This window comes from Silene latifolia, chromosome 4, assembly GCF_048544455.1.
Source record: "Silene latifolia isolate original U9 population chromosome 4, ASM4854445v1, whole genome shotgun sequence".
Lineage (NCBI taxonomy): Eukaryota > Viridiplantae > Streptophyta > Magnoliopsida > Caryophyllales > Caryophyllaceae > Silene > Silene latifolia.
This window is the reverse complement of record NC_133529.1, coordinates 87,493,897-87,515,429: the sequence shown is the minus strand read 5'-3', so window position 1 is coordinate 87,515,429 and position 21,533 is coordinate 87,493,897.

The following is a 21,533-nucleotide window of genomic DNA, read 5'->3' as shown; positions in this document are numbered from 1 at the left end:
GATCTATTGTTCAGTTTCCAAGATGCCTGACACAAGTGACATGAGCAACAATCAACCCCTGAATGGTAATGATCAAATCCTAGCCGCGCTAGCTCGTCTCCAAGTCACTCAAGACCAAGTGTATGATCGCCTCGACACAATCGAAGGCCGAATATATACTGTGGAAACAAGGTTACCTCCTTGAGAAACTGAAGTGTCTGATGAATTTGTGAATGACTTCGGGAATGAAAATCCTCCTATGGGAGCACATATGAGGTCGTGAGCTCCAAATTGCCAACCAACTTCAGCATGACGGATATCCCTAAATTCAAGGGACATGAAAACCCTTTGAACCATATCCGTGCTTTCAAGGATTACATGTCTATCAAAGGCATTAAACCCGAGATGTTCTTAAGGATCGTTCCTTCATCTCTTGACACTATCCCGAGACAATGGTTCTATTCTCTAGAGCACAAGAAGATTGCTACCTGGGATGACGCCGCAATTAAGTTCGCTAAGCAATATGCGGATAATGCCGAAATCCAAGTCAACATGCGCACTTTAGAGGTTCTTACCCAAAATGACAAAGAAGGTTTCACCGACTTCCTAAGTAGGTGGAGGAAGACTAGAACCCAACTTGTTGAACGTCCAGATGAAGCTACCCTCGTGGAGAAATTCGTGGACAATTTAAAGCCCATCTATGCGAGTCATTTGAGGTACCAAAACATTAAGACCTTCAAAGACTTAACTGTACTAGGAACAAGGATCGAAGATGACATCCGTAAAGGGCTCTTGTCCAAAACGGTAGGTCGTGGATATCAAGGCTCAACAAGTCGTTCTTACGGCTCTACTAGCAAGACTGATGAAGTTAACCTTCTCGAGCCATCTAAGAAGAGTACCCCACCAAGAAAATTCACTAATATTGGGGACACATACTCTAATGCTCTAAAGAGACTGATGAAACAGGGTAAGCTTCAACCCATAGGCCCTACACCCGAACCAGAAAAGAAATCCAAGTTCTGGGACGAGAGTTTGTATTGTGAATATCATAGATGCAAGGGACATGATACAGAAAAACGCTACAAGCTAAAGAATGTGCTTCAAGACATGATTGAAGACGGTCGCCTACCGATACCACCTGGGGGTAAGCCTAACAATACTTTGAATCCTCTTGGAGTTCTGATGATTACAAGTGAAGAATCTACCTTAGATTGTTCACACCTCATTTCTCCAGTCGAAGATGAGATCTATGCAATAGAAGAAGAATGGAACTACTCTACCATTTCCCCTACCATCACCGACTTTATAGCATGGGCAAAGAGCGTGAATAGGCAAGTCTCAGAATTAGAAAGTGTAGTGGCAACCCTACGTGATCCACGTGCAACAACCAAAGAATGTGCGCCACTAAATTTCTCTCAAAATGCTACAATGCAAGAATTAGTAGCCGTGGTTGATGAACTAATCGACCAAATTATCCAATTGGAGGCCGAAATCATGAGGATGAGAGAACTTGCTACTATCAATGGAGTGTGGGCCGACGATGATGAAGATGAGTATCTCACTGAACACTACCTAGTGAAAGTCAGTGAGGAAATAGTCCAAAATAGTGAGGATCAAGATGTAGACCACCTTACTCGTTCGGGACGTCCATACCAAAACACTTCTCAAAATGGTCCCATAGCGAATGGTCCAACCAACGTTGTCACACCAAATGATAACGAAGATACCTCTACTGACCATTTGCTAAAACAACTACAGAAGACAAAGGCTGATCTTTCAGTCTGACAACTAGTTGCAAGCTCATTCCCACATCGCCAAGCTTTACTGCAAGCCTTGGCCAAACTAAATGTGGCACTTAATTCCACACCCGATGACATGGTCAACTTGGTCTTCCAAGAATCACCTAAGCTAAGTAACCCTGTTACTTTCTCGGATGAAGAGTTGCCACCCTTTGGTGCTAATCACAACTTAGCTCTTTACATCACTGTCATCTGCTTGAAGAAGAATGTGCCAATGACTTTGGTAGATTATGGCTCGGCAGTCAACGTTATACTTTTGAAAACGGCATACAAACTGGGCATGAAAGAGTCGGATTGGACCCCTACCAACCAAGGTGTTCGCACATATGATGGTACACGACGAAAAGTGGTAGGACTTGTTAACCTGACCATAGCCACAGGGCCGATCGAACGAAAAGTCAACTTCCAAATAGTAGACATTGAAGCATCCTTCAACATACTTCTGGGAAGACCTTGGATTCACACTTCCAAAGCGGTGACATCCACCCTCCACCAGAAGATCAAGATCCCACTAAATGGTAAAGTGGTGATAATCACTTCATCACCCACCAAGGCAGTAATAGAAAAGATATCAAGTAACCAAGTACTTGCGGATCTAGTACATGAACTTGGGGGCTTCCATAGCATATACGTCATAGAAAGTGAGTTGGCATCTTTATACTACTCCAATTTGGTGGTCAACCACATACTGAAATCCCATGGATACTTCCCAGGAATGGCTTTGAATCCTACCCGAAGAACACCTTTGCACCCTACAAAGAAGGCAACTCACAAAAGATACAACTTGGATTAGGGTACAAACCCACAAAAGAGGAAGCCCTCGAGATGCTCGCCCAAGTTCAAAACCGTAAGAACGTGGGAAACCAAATGCGACCCTATCTCCCTACCCTAAATGGATACTTCGTTAGGGAAGGAAGTCAAGAAATCTTTCATGGATTTCCCGAACCTTGGCACTATCTCGGAAGAAAGTTAGCCGGAATCGAGATCTTTCACGATTGCTACTTCATTCCTCCAGAAACAGTTCCTACCGTCAAAACTCGTCAGGCACCTTGCTTAGACGGACAAGCTGTTAGCCTACTATTTGGGGAAGATCGATTTATGAGAGCCGCGCAGAATGAGATCATTACCATGATACTTCAAGACGATCATTTCAACCCTACCGCATTGATCACAGAAACCAACTCAAATTAGCAGAAAGGATGGAGAAAATCGATCAAGTGGATGAACAATCAAAGAAGACTCTTCAAGCTCACCACTGGAGAAGGAGAGATGTTCAAAGGAGAACCAGAAGACGATGAGTTCGAGTTAGAGTTTGAGTCGGAGTCAGAGTCGGAGTCTAGAGAAGTCCCTAGAGAGTCTCCTTCTATCGTCACTCCCAATCCCCTTGTTTTTCCTATCTTAGCATCAAATAGTAACAGTAGTTCGGGAAATGTCCAACCAGCTGTCCCTTTACCGCCACTGACTACAGAACAGATGGCTTCTTTGTTTCAGCTTTTCTCAAAATTTAATATGAATAAATCAGGTTCTGCTTACTCTTTGTGTTATTCTGAATGCAATTCTGTTTACGATAATAATGAGGATGACCCAGACCCAGACTCAATCGAAATACCTCCCTACATAGCCAATGAAATACTACAAGAGGGGCAAGGGGGACCAGTAATAGAAGATACGGAACCCATCAACGTAGGAACCGAACTAGAACCCCAAGAACTTAGGATAGGGACAACCTTGAGCCCCGCCGAGAGGGCCAGTTTCATAGACCTCCTACACGAGTTCAAAGACGTTTTTGCTTGGTCCTACAAAGACATGCCAGGGATCGACAGGGACATTGCAGAAAATAGAATCCCGATTAAACCAGGTTTCAAACCTGTAAAACAAAAATTTCGACGAATAAGGACAAAATGGGCTCTTAAGATCAATGAAGAAGTCGACAAACAGTTCAAAGCCAGGTTCATCAAAGTTTCCGAGTACTCAGACTGGGTAGCTAACATAGTACCCGTACTCAAAAAGGATGGGAGAATCCGGGTTTGTGTTGATTTCAGAGACTTAAACAACGCAAGTCCCAAGGATGACTTTCCTCTACCACATATCGACATATTGGTGGATAACACAGCAGATCACGCGCTATTGTCCTTCATGGATGGATACGCAGGATATAACCAAATCAAGATGGCCATAGGAGATATGCATAAGACCGCCTTCGTCACTCAATGGGGCACCTATTGCTACACGGTTATGCCATTTGGGTTAATTAATGCCGGAGCTACATATCAACGCACCGCAACTACGCTCTTACACGACATGATGCGTAAAGAAGTTGAGGTATACGTAGATGATATGATTGTCAAGTCCAAGGATAGAGAGGGGCACATTGCGAACCTTCGCAAATTCTTCTCAAGGCTACAAAAGCACAACATGAGACTCAACCCTCAAAAATGTGCATTCGGGGTAACATCTGGTAAACTCCTGGGATACGTTGTTAGCCAACGAGGAATAGAAATAGACCCTTCCATGTTCAAAGCTCTAATCGAAATGCCGCAACCTCTAACAGAGAAAGAAGTTAGAGGATTCTTAGGTAAGGTGCAATACATAAGTCGATTCATATCGAAACTCACCATGATTTGTGAACCTATCTTCAAAAAGCTAAAGAAAACAGATCACACCATGTGGGATGATGACTGTCAGAAGGCATTCGACCGAATCAAGGAGATACTAGCCAAGCCACCAGTGCTCATGCCACCACAACGAGATCAACCTCTTGGTTTATATCTCATGGTAACTGAAACAGCCATGGGCGCCATGCTAGCCCAAACCGTAGGAAAAGAAGAAAGAGCTATCTACTACCTTAGTAAGAAGTTCTTGGAGTATGAGTGCAAATACACACCACTCGAGAAGACATGCCTCGCTCTTGTGTGGGCAACGAAGAAGCTACGCCATTGCATGCTTAGCTACTCTGTCAAAGTATACTCCAAAATGGATCCTGTCAAATACCTCTTCGAGAAACCCGTTGTCAATGGACGCTTAGTAAGATGGACCTTGATGCTCTCAAAGTTCGATCTCAAGTATGTACCCCTGAAAGTTATAAAAGGGGGCTCCATTGTCGAATTATTCGCATAAAATCCCATTAATGATACACAAACGATAGACACCTGGTCGTTTCCGGATGAGGATATACTCCAAACCCATGTAGACTCCTGGGACCTTTATTTTGATGGGGCATCGAACTTGAGAGGATTTGTAATAGGAGTGTTGCTCATTTCTCCTGAAGGCGAGCATAGACCAATATCTGTCAAACTCGACTTCGAGGTGATAAATAACGCGGCAGAATATGAAGCTTGTCTCATCGAATTACAAGCAGCAGTAGGTTTAGGCATCAAGAATCTTCGCGTAAATGGAGATTCATCTTTGATCATCAATAACCAAATTACGGGATCTTGGAAAATTCGAAGTGAAAGCCTAGCACCTTATCAAGCCAGAATAGACCAAGTAGCCCAATTCTTCTTCAAGTAACATACCTACATCTACCTCGAGAGGAAAATCAATTTGCAGATGCTCTTGCAAAACTTGCATCTTTGATTAAGATGCCGGATAATATGGTAGAAATGCCTTTATGCATCGAACGACGGTTAGAACCGGCTTACGTGCACCAAATCACAGATGAAGAATAAATTACGGAGGAAGCTTGGTTCCAAGCGATCCTGAATTTCAAACTCAATGGCACCTATCCACCGGATATGGACAAGAGGGGACAACGTGCTATATGCTTACTAGCTTCCCAATACGTCCTCATGCAAGGAGAGTTATACAAAAGAACGCCTCTTGGTGTAATCTTACGTTGCCTTGATTATTCACGGGCACGGAAAATGATGGAAGAAATCCATGATGAAGAATGTGGCCCTCACATGAGTGGACCAATGATGGCAAAGAAAATCACACGTCTAGGGTACTATTGGACCACAATGGAATCCGATTGCATCAAGTATGTCAGACATTGTCATAACTGCCAAATTTTCGGGAATGCGCAACACGTCCCTCCTTCATTACTCTACACCATGACATCTCCTTGGCCATTTTCTGCTTGGGGAATTGACATCATCGGAAAGATCACGCCAGCCGGATTAAGAGGTCACTGTTTCATTCTAGTGGCAATCGATTATTTCACCAAATGGGTAGAAGCGGCTTCCTACGCTAGTCTCACAGCCAAGAACGTGGCAAAGTTCATACAAACCAACATCATCTGTCGATACGGTTGCCCACATGAGATCATTAGTGACAATGGGTCACATTTCCAGGCTAAGACTGAGCAATTGGTAGCCAAATACAAAATCAAGCATCACCACTCCTCGCCATACAGACCACAAACTAATGGCGCGGTAGAGGCGGCAAACAAGAACGTTGTCACAATCCTCAAGAAAATGATTGACAACTACCGAGATTGGCCAAGAAAGATACCATTTGCCTTATGGGGATATTGCACATCTGTTAGGACGCCCACTGGGGCCACCCCTTTCTATTTGACCTACAGCATGGAAGCCGTGCAACCAGTCGAGCTCGAAATACCATCCTTGCGTATTTTACTCGAAAGTCAAATCCCGGAAGCCGATTGGAAGAGGGATAGGTATGAAGAACTCATCATCCTGGATGAACGAAGATTGTGCGCATTGCATAATGTGAAAACATATCAGGCACGTATTAAACGAGCCTTCAACAAAAGGGTTAAGCCAAGGAATATCAAAGAAGGAGACATGGTCCTCAAATCAATTAGTGCTCTTTTACCTGTCGATCCACGAGGAAAATTTAAACCCAACTGGGCCGGACCATTTCTCGTCAAGTCCATACTTCTACGGGGTGCGGTTAGGATCACAGACTTAGATGGGAATGAATTTGCCAACCCGACAAACCTCGACCAATTGAAACGTTACTATGCCTAGAATAGGAACAAAACGCGCCTCGCGTAACCCCACGTGTCTCTCCTGTGGCACGAAATAAACGGCCCCTAGCTAAGCTAAATAAAGCTGACATCACCTTGCTCTTGCATTTTGACAATTCGTCATCCTCATATCATCAAATAAATTGAATTGCACTTTAGGAGTAAGTAAAAAGCTCATGCTTATTTTCTAGTTCACTACAAGCTCTGGCTTAGAACAATTATTCTTTTACATTTACTTGAACTATGCGCAAGGGTTTGATTTCATTTTTTTAAAAGAATACGTAGGCAATCCTTCAAAGGATACAACCCATTATTTTAAATGTAAATAGAAGCACATTTGCATATGCATTTGGATTTCGACAAGAATAATAATAGAAAATCCCAACGGTTTCATAACCAATCAACCTCTTTTATTTCATTTCTTTTAATAATACGCTACATAATAGAAATAAAGCTAAAAAAATAGGCTAGGATTCTAAAAACCCCACCTTCTTATTACAAACAATAATAATAATAATAATAAATAATAATAAAGACGCAGGCTATTCTTCAATTTTTCCTTTGCCTTTGTCATTTTTATCATATTTCTTGTCTCGACCTCGAGTCGTACGCTCTTGCGCCACTTCAGACCTAATCACCAACGGTCTCTCTCGTGGTCTTGCCTTTCCATTCTTGTCAACCACCCTTTCCACGGCAGGAGAAGTCTTCGGTTTCTATGAAGGATGAACAACTCGAAACCCGGCTTCTTCCTCTCCCTCAGTCAGATGCTTCTCTTTCTCCTTTTCTACATCACGAACCTTGTAGTCAACAGGCTCGTGCTTCCTCAATCTCTCGCGCTCCTCCGGAGTAGTAGCTTTCCTCCACTACAAGTAGGAATCAGACACCCATAGAGCACTAACAGAAGAATTCAAGAACCACACATTTCTTTGAGCCCATTTGATGGCCCATTCTCTTCGGCTCTCAGTGGTAAGGGCCATAGCAGTCTGCGGGACGGTATCAAGCTTCGGAATCGTCTGCTTCAATCCAACCTGCCTCATCAACCTCTCCGGGAAGATGCATATCATAAACTCCAAGCCAGGAATGCGAACCGATCGGGTAGGATCCAAGGACGATACTCCAGTGACAGATTTGAGATGCCACCATGGTACGATCCATCTAATTAGTGGACCATCATCACTCTTCAGTTTGTTCTCCCAATAGTTGCAGACTCGAGTGAAGTCCACCATGTAAAGTCTAGTCCTCATTGCAATTGAGCGAGCATGATAAGCAAGAACATTAAATGGGGGCTCGATCAATCGAAGATGCTCCATAAGCCAGACCTACCAAAACGCAGGTATTAAAAAAAACAACAACAAAATTCGAAAAAAAACAAAAAAAGGAAATAAAAAAGCTTTGTTCTGTTACCTGCAATATGATGGGACTTCCCAAATAAGGAAGGTCGCGGTTGGCTTTCCTGTTATCTAACCCCAACAGGATCTCTCCTAAACACAGTAAGCAAGTGGGCTCTGCGCACTCCATTTGCTTGATTAAGCTCAAGTAACGAGGGTCACCTCTCAAATCCTCATCAACATGCCCTTGAAGGACATATACATGCAGTAGGCAAAATCCGAATGCCCTTCGCCTTGCAACATAGGAACCGGTAGGATCTGCCCTGTTTATGAATCGATCGATGAAGTCCAACATTCGCACTTCTTTTGAGGTCACAAGACGGTCAACCTCAGCTCTTGTCAACCCAAGCAAATATCTGAACTTATTCTTATACCCTTGAGAAGTAGAGGGTATAGCAGGCAAATGCTCTGGGTCCCAACCACCGATCGCTGCAATTTCTTTGGGAAATGGGCAAATATGGCCTCGAGGAAAGGCAAATACGTGATAATTCGGGTTCCAATAATCCAGACAAGCATCTAGGAACGGTTTGACTACCTTGGCCAGCTTCAAACTCAAGATCGATCCAAAATTATAGGCGCCCATATTGTGTTTCTCCACATTAGAGAACTCATTTGTCCACTCTTTCAGACGGATTTCAAGAGTATTCATGATGTATGCTTAATTAGAGAGCTTCTATGTAATAAGACGAGAGAAAGACGGAAGAATTATGTGAATAAAACCTCCCTCGACGTCTATATTTATACTAAAAGCTGTTTCCTAAAATCTGTCAGGACAGATACACTGGGGAACAGGCGCATCACCTCCTGCGTCTCTTCAAAGGGACGCAGCACCTTCTGCGCCTCTTCCTAAGCCTTCTTTCTGTGATTTTCCGCATCGGATCTTTCCTAATTCCTCCAAGAATAATTTCATATTCATACGGGTTATTTTTTTGGTAAATCCGTCAAATTACCATGTTGCGCGTTTCTTAAATTCCACGGGAACGCATTTCGAGGCAATATCGGCATTTTTCGCCATTTCAGCACACTTATACATTTCTTTTTAATTTTCTTTTCCGGGGAATCATTTCACCAATTTAGATATTCATTTTCAAACTTACATTTCAAACTTATATGTTTCTATTTTTTTCTTTTTTTAGGGGGTAACCCTCCCTACCATCCGGTCATTTTCAGTAAATTTTTTTGCATTTTCGAGTCATTGTCTTGCGCTAATTTAGGCCATGTGCACAAATATGTGTTTTATGTGCAATCTCTGTGTACATTTCGGCAGCATGACGGCGTAAAACGTCATCTACCAAACCTGTTCAAAGCTAACCTGCAGGTACAAACAAAGAAACCCAACAGCAAAGGCACTCAGACCGTCATATATACAACCAAAAAGGGAATATGTACACCAAACTGGGGGCTCGAGCCCGAAACAAAGTGTATAAAATGCAAAATGAAGGTGCCAAAATGTACATAAGTCTGTGAAGTACAGCCAACAACAAAAACGATAAACAAACTACTGCTGGTCGCCGCCTAGCTCAGTAACTCTCGCCTCGAGAGCAGCGATCTCGGCGTCGCGGACCTCTAGCTCCCTCAGCAAGCGAGCTGTCTCCTCCCGGGACTGGGCAAGCTCTCGCTCCAAGTCATGCATGTTGGAGTATGTGTCCTCGACAATAATGCGATCACATGTTTAAATCTCATATTAAGAATACATAAGGGAATGTAACATTTTATTGTCAACTGATCCACATTAATCGGTAATGATTGGCTGACTAGAGTTTGACATTACTGTCGTGTGACGGTGGTGATCAGTTGATCCCTTAAGGTCATACCTCTAGGAAACATTCTTAATTGACTAATTAATTAATTGTATGCTGATACAAGTTAATTAATTCCTTAAAATTGAACAAATGATTTTGTGAGTAATTATACGTATCTTATTGTAATTCGATTATATAAGAGTCCTTCTAAGTAATTAAATTATTTTATTACTTAAGCTTTATTTATTGTTTATGAAACAATTGAGATAAGAATGGATTATTTATTATAAATACAAGTAGTTGTGATTTATAATTATATGACCCATTTTAAGTAATAGTAATTGTGAATTAGTAGTTAATTTTGTATGTGATTTATTATTATTTATATAATGATTTTTAATGTGTTAAAAATGCATTATTTAAACCACATGTCTAGTAACATGTCCAATATGTCACACAATACATATTAACAAATTGACAAAGTTAAAATGGATTTGTGCTTTGATTATTTTAATTAGTGGGTAACATAATCATTACCTACTAATTATAGACTATTTTGGCTAGTCTCTTGTGAAGAGCAATTAGAAAATATATTGGGCACTCTTCCCTTGTGCACCTAGCCGGCCACCCTAGAGGAAGAAAAGAGTTTTTCTCTTCTCAAATATAGACTAATTCATTCTTAGCATAATCAATCACTTTTGAATATTTTGCTTATCTCTCTAGACTTGTTGTTGAACAAAATTATAAGAACTCACATTAATCCTCTAATATTATTCCAACTATACTAGAAGTAGTATATACATAATATTAGTAATTTTAAGAGAACAGATATTAATTCTAGTAATCAAATTAATATTTGTATTAAGAGTGATTTTATTGGTACAATCCTTGAGGAGAGATTCTAAATTGAATCTTTTTCATCCATTTGGAAAGGTCAAGAACTAAGTAAGGTAGGAGACCTTACTAGTGCCCTAATAGCCGAAAATACATTTGTAAGGGACCGATTTTCTTCACTCTTATATTTTGTTTTGCATGCATAAGATCCTTAAGTTTTTATGACTAAAACTTTAAACTAAAATATGTGATATGTAAAATATGATTTCCTTCAAGTGGTATCAGAGCAACATGGTTGTTGCATGCAAAATCGGGATAGTTTTTCCGAGTTAATTTGTTAAAAAATAAAACTTGTTATTTAGGATTTATGAAGATAAATCATGAAATAATTTTTCATGTTAAAAGTTTCTGGTCCTAAATGGATTTTAGGTCATATGAGACGATTTATGGATTTTTATTGTTCATTTTATATATTATTGGCATTAAAATGTGATTTTTATGAGAAAAATGTCATTTTTTGACGAAAAATAGCTAAACTACGAATTTTTCAGTGCTTTTTGGATATGTTTTCACATATATTATCTACTGATGGCATGTTAAATCTCGAGAATAACTAAGTTATTTTGCATGAAATATTGATTTTATAAGCTCAAATTCAATTTAAAGGGTTTATTAGGTTAATATGAGTTAAATTTCGAATCTGGTCATGGAAATTTTATATGTTGTCACATGCATTTTTACTCAGTGTGTGTAAAAATCTTAGATGTATTGTACTTCTTTTGCATGATTTATGAATTTTTGAGTAAAAATTCAATAAATAGTAACTTAAATTAGCCTATAATGCTAAAACATATTTCATGACTATAAAAAACATCATATGTTGCATTTGATCCCACATTTCAGATCTAAAAGTGAAAAGTTGATTAAAATTATATTTCTCATATTTTAATGGTCATGGTTGTTAAAACCGATAAATCGCAACGATGACTTTCTCGAAAAATTTTCGAAATTTTTAACCTAAGTTTTGAACATTATGAGTGTCATGGTATTTTTCCAGAATGTTCATGAGTTTGAATTTCAAATTTTGAAATTATTTGGAATTTTTATAATTTGATTTGGACTTTATAAATTAATATTGTATTTTTGTCCATAATGAACAATACTAAGAAATCAAGTTGAATTATTGTCAAAATATTAGTGAAGACTAAGTTTTGAGTCCTAAGAAAGTTAGGGTAATTAACTTGAACATAAATATGAATTTATGTAACTTTTTGTGATTTTAATAAGTTAAATCACGCAAATCCATAAAAACCGCTGTAATATACGATATTGGCTCTTAAAAGGCGATTTAGCATAAAATGAAGCATGTTCATACATATTATAATGCTACATTTTGTTTATAATTGTCGTATTTTTATTTTATATAATTTTTGAATTATGTAATTTTACTTAGTATGGCCTTAGTTTTTAATTGGTATTACCCGAAATGCATGGGAATATCGATTCGGTTGTAATTATTATGATCTCGTATCACCGTTTTGTAATTTAATAGATTTTAATTTTTATTACAAATGTATAATAGGAAATTATGTAATTCTATTTATTATTTTTAATTTCCCGGAGTTTCCATAAAGACGGTGTTACCTCAAGATGCGTGCCAAGACCGAAGTTCAAGGGACCAAAGGAGTTGGTTTCCGAATTTGTAATAGTTTATTAGATTTACTTTTTTAGGAAGGCCATACTAGGACTTTATTTTATGCTTTGCATTTTCTTTATATGTTTGCATGCATCGCTAAATCGCCATAACTAAACATGCATTTTATTTAATCGAGTCATCGACCGTGTCAATTATATATATCGTAGTTCACCGCTTTAGTTCACTTAAAAAGTGATAGATAATAAATTGACATGACCTCTCGCTAAATTAATAATTGAGATATAGCCATACCAAATAGTAGAACCCATGAAGCACCAATTTCATAAGGGAGTTAAGCCGGCTTCACCGTAATACAAACCTTGTTACGTTGGCGAAGTGGGGTAGTAAAATGTTATTACATCGAAATTTGGATTGAGCTCAACGGAACTATTCGTGACCGTAGTCGCATGTGTTCCGGGCTAAAGATAAATATTAGAGTAATTTTATCGACCGAGAGTTCTAGAAATAGAATCGATTAAAGAGTTAATCCACCGAGTTATATTAATAAGGGATGAATCGGCTCACCGTGCCCGAATTAATATGAATTTGGATCTCGGGATCATTATAATAGTTGGGTAGAGGTCACTATATAAATGTTTAAAATTTGTTTAAAAATGTTTGCAAATTTTATTAGATGACAAATGTTAATATTTCCTTTACCTCCATTTGTAGTTGATTTATATCACAATGGATCCATCACAAGCAACAACACCAATTACCATTGAGTCTTGTCACAAATTATTTGACGAAATTTGCTCCAACCACCAACTCGATACTATTAGAGAACTTCATTTTGGGATCGGTCCTGATGGAAACCTTAATTTCATCACTTCCTCCAAACCTCCTACTATAACTAGGCCTTGTGTGAATGTGTCTCGGGTAGACCATGTCACTAAGTCTATGAAATCTCTTTCTTTGGAAGAAAGAGATGCCGAAGTAAGTAGGAGTTCTAGCAAGCAAGTTCTTGCTACAAAAGGGAAATAGTTCAAGAGGAAGGGAAGAAAAGGGAGAAAATTCAACGATGGGGCTAGTGGGACTAGTAGAGGAGCCCAAATTGATGATGAATGTCATTATTGTCATGGCATGGGACATTGGAAGAGAAATTACCCTATATATTTGGGAAATATAAGGGATGGACTTGTCATTCCACTTGGTAAAATTCCTTCCGAAATTTATGTTATTGATGTAAATTTCACTTCCACCACAACATGGGTACTAGATACTGTTAGGATACATTAATCTCATTAGTTTACATATTCATAGTATGATAGTTTAATTTAGTCATAAAATTAAAATGGATCTTATGCATGCAAAACTGTTACAAAGTATAAGAAGAAAAATCAATTCTTACATTGATGATTTCGGATTTATTGGGCACCAACAAGATCTCCTACTTGTTAGTTCTTGAGCTTTCCAACAATGGATGAACTAAGATTCAAATTAGAATCTATCCCAAAAGTATATACCCAAGGAACACCCTTAATAACTAATATTATTATGAACTACTAATAATACTAATATTACTTAAAATTTGGACACAAAAATTTTGTTTTTGTTCTCTTGTATTTGAGTCAAGAGAAGAGGATTTTGTGAGCTTTCTTTCTCTAAAATTATTTCACAAATGTAGAGAGTTCTATTTTTCTAACATTAGAAAAATTATTTTGTGAAAGATGATAAATAATAAGAGAAAAGCCCTTGGCTTTTCTATGCATGAAATCGGTTGGGGGAGGGAAGAGAGCCAATGCATGAGCTTTACATTCTACCCAAGACAAACTAGGTATGCATGGCTACAAGTAGGGTTTAATCATTGTGTTTCTATTAAAATAAACAACACAATATAAACTCTAATACTCCCTCCAATTTTCGGCACACACATAAAATGGAAGGTCCATTTTATTTTGTCATTTGTTAATTTTGTCATGTGTCACATGTTACATGACATGTTATACTATAGTGTATTTTTAACATATTAAAAATCAACATATTAATAAAATATGTGACATAAAAAATTCAATTAGTAATTCTTGATTACTTGTACCAAAATGGTTCATCGAATTACAAATTACAACGACTTGTATTTATAATAAATTAGTCACCCTGTTTCAATTGTTTCGTAAACAATAATTTAATCTAAGTAATAAAACAATTCGATTACTTAGACCGTATCTAATTTAATCGAATTACAATGAGACACGTTAATATTACTCACAAATTATCCGTCAATTTTAAGCAATTTAATTAACTCGTATTGGCATACGATTAATTAAATAATCAATTAAGAGTATTTCCCTATAGGTATGACCTAAGGGGATCAACTGATCACCACCGTGGCACGACAGTAATGTCAAACTCTAGTCAGCCAATCATTACCGATATGTGTGAACCAGTTGACTGTAAAATATTACTTCCCACATGTATTCTTAAATGTGAGATTTAAATATGTGATCATTATGATTGACAGTTGTGATCGCATTATTGTCGGAGGACACTTATTCCAACAATCTCCCAGTTGTCCTCGACAAGTGTGTGTCACCAATTCTCTTGTCCTATTACTATCTCCCACTCAAAGCAAGGTGTCTTTCGGGTCGTACTTGCAAGTGACCATATCGAGAGTGGTTTTGTAACACCCCCATTTATTCAGGAGCCTTTAACTAGACATTCCCAAATAAATAGGACTGTTACCATCTTGGTTTCCCGAGGTAGTGTATAACAAAGTACAACAAATCAAAGTACTTTAAATTAAAACTTTAGTGAATACAGGTTTATTACAAATGAATCAACTAAAACTTAATTTAAAAATATTTACAACTCGCAGCGGAAATAAATAAAGTGATATAATTATTCTATGTGATCTAGACTTCGACTATGGTCCAAGTCAAGCTCTCATTCCAATGCTCTTGAGTCAGCTAATCTTTGGTACCTGTCAAATCTGCTTCCCATAAAACGGTTCACCGCAGGTGTTCACGAATACACAGTCAACCGCGAGTTTGAGTAGGAATAAATACTAACAACAAAAACATACGATAACAATCCAATTTCCTTTTTACATTGCACAACCACCTGACAACGTGCTCCTCCTTTTTACTTAGCACACTTCAACCGAGCTCTACTCGTCACACTAATCATCCCGCAAATCCCTGGCCGGGGCAGCCTCTACCCGAAGGTGAGTAAACACACACTACATTACCAAAAGGTAATGTCTGCCTCAACATATAGTAGATTAATATCCACCTGGTGGCCTGCAGACCAATCTAGGGCCTGCCTCGAGTAAATACGATAAAATATCGTCTGCTAGAATAAATCTGTTCAACCACTCCACATTACTATAAGTAATGTCTGCCAGAATAAATCTGTTAATATCACAACAATACTCCACCACAATATAACCAACATATAAAATATAATTCTCCCTTCCAACAATTTCAATGATATCAACCAGCACAATTCACATATGATCAACTCACCTTAATATAAACCATCCAACAAACATTATCGAGTAAAAGTTGAGTAGGATTTATCCCTACCTGGCAAGCGATTCCAATTATGCAGCTTAAGCAATCCAAATAATTAAAGCAATCCGACCCGGTTATAATTTCTTCACAAATCAACCTAATCAAAATAATATAATTATTCCACCTATTATTAATTATTACTTCTCATTACTATTTATAAATTTATATTCATTATTCAAATTAATTAGTTATTATTATTATTAAAGGTTTACGATACTTAAAAACCCGACTCAATTACAAACCCGAGTCACCCAAAGCAAAACCCGTCATAAAATAATAATAAAAAGTCAACCCACACCCAACAACCCACACAAACCCACAAACAACTCCCTATAATACCCGTGTAAAACCCATCATCCACACCCACGCATACACCTCCAAACAACCCGTTTTATTACACCGAAACCCGACACAACCACCACTGCCACCTGCCGCACCATGAGCCTCCACTGCCCACAACCCAGACACCGTCCTACCACCAGAAACAACTATCCTACACGGCTGCCAAAGCCAGCCCTATCAGCTATCATCAAAACCCGACATTGACAAACAATACACAAGGCTCCCCCACCGTGCTTTGTATCAACACCCACGGTCTCCACAACCACCGATACCACCTCCAGTCACCACCGCTGACACCACTGTCCCACGGAGGCTCTAGGTGTGGTCCCCTCTTCCTAATTGATCAACAAACGAAGCCACGAAGTTCGTCTTAAGACGGTCACATACACGCCCCTGTTTTCCTCTGTTCTAGCGAAATACCGGTCAGCCACCACGCAAACCACCACCCCAGACCAGACTACATCCACCACTAGCACCGACTAACCCCCACGACCCCAACCAACCCCGGTTCGAGCCAAGCAAGTCACGGGGAAGGGTATAAAACCGGTAAACAACATCCTTGCCCTGAACTCGTAATTCCGGCAACCCTCGCGCAAAACACCAGAAACAACCACCCACGACCACCCATAAAGGTCGACTCCTCCCCCTGGTACCAACCCTAACCCAGGTCAGGTCAATCTTAGTCGAAGTTGGGTAAAAAACCGAGTCTTTGTATTGTTTTAACCCAACAAACACCACCACAAACTCCGGTCAAACACCCCCCTCCCAGACGGTCAACGTCGGTCTAACTTGGGTCCGGTCACCCCCTAGTGTCCCACGGCCAAGGTCACGGTCCCAGCTAGTCTAGAGGCGGTTTAAGTTATGAGTTATTTAAGTTATGAAATCGTTACATTAAATTGTGAGACGGTCTTACCTTTTATCGCTTATTTGCTCCTTCCGTCTCTTAAATCTTCTTCTCTATCTTTGTGAATTATTTTTCATATTGTGATGTATTTATAGTCTATAATTAGAGAGTATATGAGGCCAATTAGGAAACCTTTACCTTTTTATCGATTATTACTATATAATTACTATACAATTATTATACTTATTATTTTATTATTAAATCCCGATTCAAATCTCGACTACTACTCATATTAGGCCTTAATATAATCAGCCCAATTATATACATCACACGGCCCAAGGCTTAATTAACTTTTAAGTATAATTCCGACTCGCTTACTTACTTTATTATTCAATTAACGTCTTATTTGTAATTATTATTAGCAATACCTTTAATTAATTATTAAATTACATAAATTATTAATATCTCATTTACTAAATTACGGGGTATTACAGTCTTCCCCCCTTAAAAATGAACTTCGTCCCGAAGTTCGCCCAAAACTACTATCACAATACTTATAACTACGCACCATTCAACATAATTAACCATTTACGATTATCAACCACACTATTCTTATCACAAGTTATCCCCACCATAACTGAAGTTTTTGTAGTATTACATTCCTTCCCCCTAAAAATAAACTTCGCCCTCGAAGTTCGGAATATCAACAATAGACACAATCAAATCATTATTGTAATGCCATAAAACATTGAAACAGATATTATAAAACAACTATCACTTCTAACACGAATTAATGATTAAATACATAACAAAATCTTTGATTTTTTTCTAAATAGAAAACCACATCATATAGAATATTTGAACTAATCTTTACTTAAATTTAAATTTCTTATTTATCTATCAACGAATACATTGCCAGACTAAATAATAATTTCTAACAAAATACGCATAATTGTTTAGTTAATCTTTTCTTAATAATGACATCTAACTTAAACATGGATGTAGTTAATGTGAACATATATATAGGCTTAGGGAACACATTCCACATATCACTAGACATGGCAATCTACCTCACACAATTCACAATATTAAAATATCAAGAAACAAAAACTTTCATTTGTTCAAAACTAAGGAAAACATGCTATAACTAAAAATCATAAATAATTAATAACATAACTAATTCTTGAAAACTTATACTTTTAGAAAATAAAGAGAGTTAGTAAATCATAAGCGAAAGAATCAAATCAAAAACTCATAAGGTCAATTTATAATATATTTTACAAATTGTTTGGTCGAAACGGAAATTTTACAGCAACATGTTAGAAACTTAGGTCAACTTGTAAAAATCACTATTAATTGTAAAAAATTTAAATTGTGACGTGGCTTATCAATTTAGAAATATATATGAATATTTTCAACAATGGAGTTGGGTTTACACCAAATCGCCATGTAGTTTCTAAATGACAATTTTTACAAAAACATGGCGCAAAAACTTCACTGTACAGGAACATTCCGACCACTGTCAACTAAAATATTTATTTCTCCTAAACCGTATATTATTTGAACACGAGACCAGTGAAATATGAAAGTCAACTCACAAGGCTATCATACATAAAAATTCCATACAAGGATTTTAAACAGGCAATAAATGGCAGCCAAAACAATCATGGGTAAAATTTCGAGAAATCCACCAAAATCACATTCTTCATAATTTCACGCAACAATTAATACTTTACATGTTTAATCATATTCACACCTTCTACAAACTTCCCCATATCAACATGCTTATACCAATGCTTAAAAGAAAATCATATCACATTCCTTCACCGTAAAAGCAAAGTTACGTCCACGTAATCGCAATCATTAATGAAACAACATTCAAACAAGGCAATAAGAACTTCCAAGACAAACTAAACATTATTCATTTTAATTTACCCCACACTCTCAAGTATTCTTTGAGGGTTCCCGGTTCAAAACTGTGAGGGCCATAGTACGAATTAAGGCGCGCTTCTTAACCGCACTAAGAGGGGCTCCTAACAGTTTCTACCCGGGGTTGATTTTATTTAGACACATCCTAAGTTCATTATTATTCATTGGTTAGGCCTGAGGATCGTTTTTCTCTCATACCACTTTGTAACACCCCCATTTATTCAGGAGCCTTTAGCTAGACATTCCCAAATAAATAGGACTATTACCATCTCGATTTCCCGAGGTAGTGTATAACAAAGTACAACAAACCAAAGTACTTTAAATTAAAACTTTAGTGAATACAGGTTTATTACAAATGAATCAACTAAAACTTAATTTAAAAATATTTACAACTAGCAGCGGAAAAAAATAAAGTGATATAATTATTCTATGTGATCTAGACTTCAACTATGGTCCAAGTCAAGCTCTCATTCCAATGCTCCTGAGTCAGCTAATCTTTGGTACCTGTCAAATCTGCTCCCCATAAAACGGTTCACCGCAGGTGTTCACGAATACACAGTCAACCACGAGTTTGAGTAGGAATAAATACTAACAACAAAAACATACGATAACAATCCAATTTCCTTTTTACATTGCACAACCCCCTGACAACGTGCTCCTCCTTTTTACTTAGCACACTTCAACCGAGCTCTACTCGTCACACTAATCATCCCGCCAATCCCTGACCGGGGCAGCCTCTACCCGAAGGTGAGTAAACACACACTACATTACCAAAAGGTAATGTCTGCCTCAACATATAGTAGATTAATATCCACCTGGTGGCCTGCAGACCAATCTGGGGCCTGCCTCGAGTAAATACGATAAAATATCGTCTGCTAGAATAAATCTGTTCAACCACTCCACATTACTATATGTAATGTCTACCAGAATAAATCTGTTAATATCACAACAATACTCCACCACAATATAACCAACATATACAATATAATTCTCCCTTCCAACAATTTCAATGATATCAACCAACACAATTCACATATGATCAACTCACCTTAATATAAACCATCCAACAAACATTATCGAGTAAAAGTTGAGTAGGATTTATCCCTACCTGGCAAGCGATTCCAATTATGCAGCTTAAGCAATCCAAATAATTAAAGCAATCCGACCCGGTTATAATTTCTTCACAAATCAACCTAATCAAAATAATATAATTATTCCACCTATTATTAATTATTAATTCTCATTACTATTTATAAATTTATATTCATTATTCAAATTAATTAGTTATTATTATTATTAAAGGTTTACGATACTTAAAAACCCGACTCAATTACAAACCCGAGTCACCCAAAGCAAAACCCGTCATAAAATAATAATAAAAAGTCAACCCACACCCAACAACCCACACAAACCCACAAACAACTCCCTATAATACCCGTGTAAAACCCATCATCCACACCCACGCATACACCTCCAAACAACCCGTTTTATTACACCGAAACCCGACACAACCACTACTGCCACCTGCCGCACCGTGAGCCTCCACTGCCCACAACCCAGACACCGTCCTACCACCAGAAACAACTATCCTACACGGCTGCCAAAGCCAGCCCTATCAGCTATCATCAAAACCCGACATTGACAAACAATACACAAGGCTCCCCCACCGTGCCTTGCATCAACACCCACGGTCTCCACAACTACCGATACCACCTGCAGTCACCACCGCTGACACCACTGTCCCACGGAGGCTCTAGGTGTGGTCCCCTCTTCCTAATTGATCAACAAACGAAGCCACGAAGTTCGTCTTAAGACGGTCACATACACGCCCCTGTTTTCCTCTGTTCTAGCGAAATACCGGTCAGCCACCACGCAAACCACCACCCCAGACCAGACTACATCCACCACTAGCACCGACTAACCCCCACGAACCCAACCAACCCCGGTTCGAGCCAAGCAAGTCACGGGAAAGGGTATAAAACCGGTAAACAACATCCTTGCCCTGAACTCGTAATTCCGGCAACCCCCGCGCAAAACACCAGAAACAACCACCCACAACCACCCATAAAGGTCGACCCCTCCCCCTGGTACCAACCCTAACCCAGGTCAGGTCAATCTTAGTCGAAGTTGGGTAAAAAACTGAGTCTTTGTATTGTTTTAACCCAACAAACACCACCACAAACTCCGGTCAAACACCCCCCTCCCAGACGGTCAACGTCGGTCTAACTTGGGTCCGGTCACCCCCTAGTGTCCCACGGCCAAGGTCACGGTCCCAGCTAGTCTAGAGGCGGTTTAAGTTATGAGTTATTTAAGTTATGAAATCGTTACATTAAATTGTGAGACGGTCTTACCTTTTATCGCTTATTTGCTCCTTCCGTCTCTTAAATCTTCTTCTCTATCTTTGTGAATTATTTTTCATATTGTGATGTATTTATAGTCTATAATTAGAGAGTATATGAGGCCAATTAGGAAACCTTTACCTTTTTATCGATTATTACTATATAATTACTATACAATTATTATACTTATTATTTTATT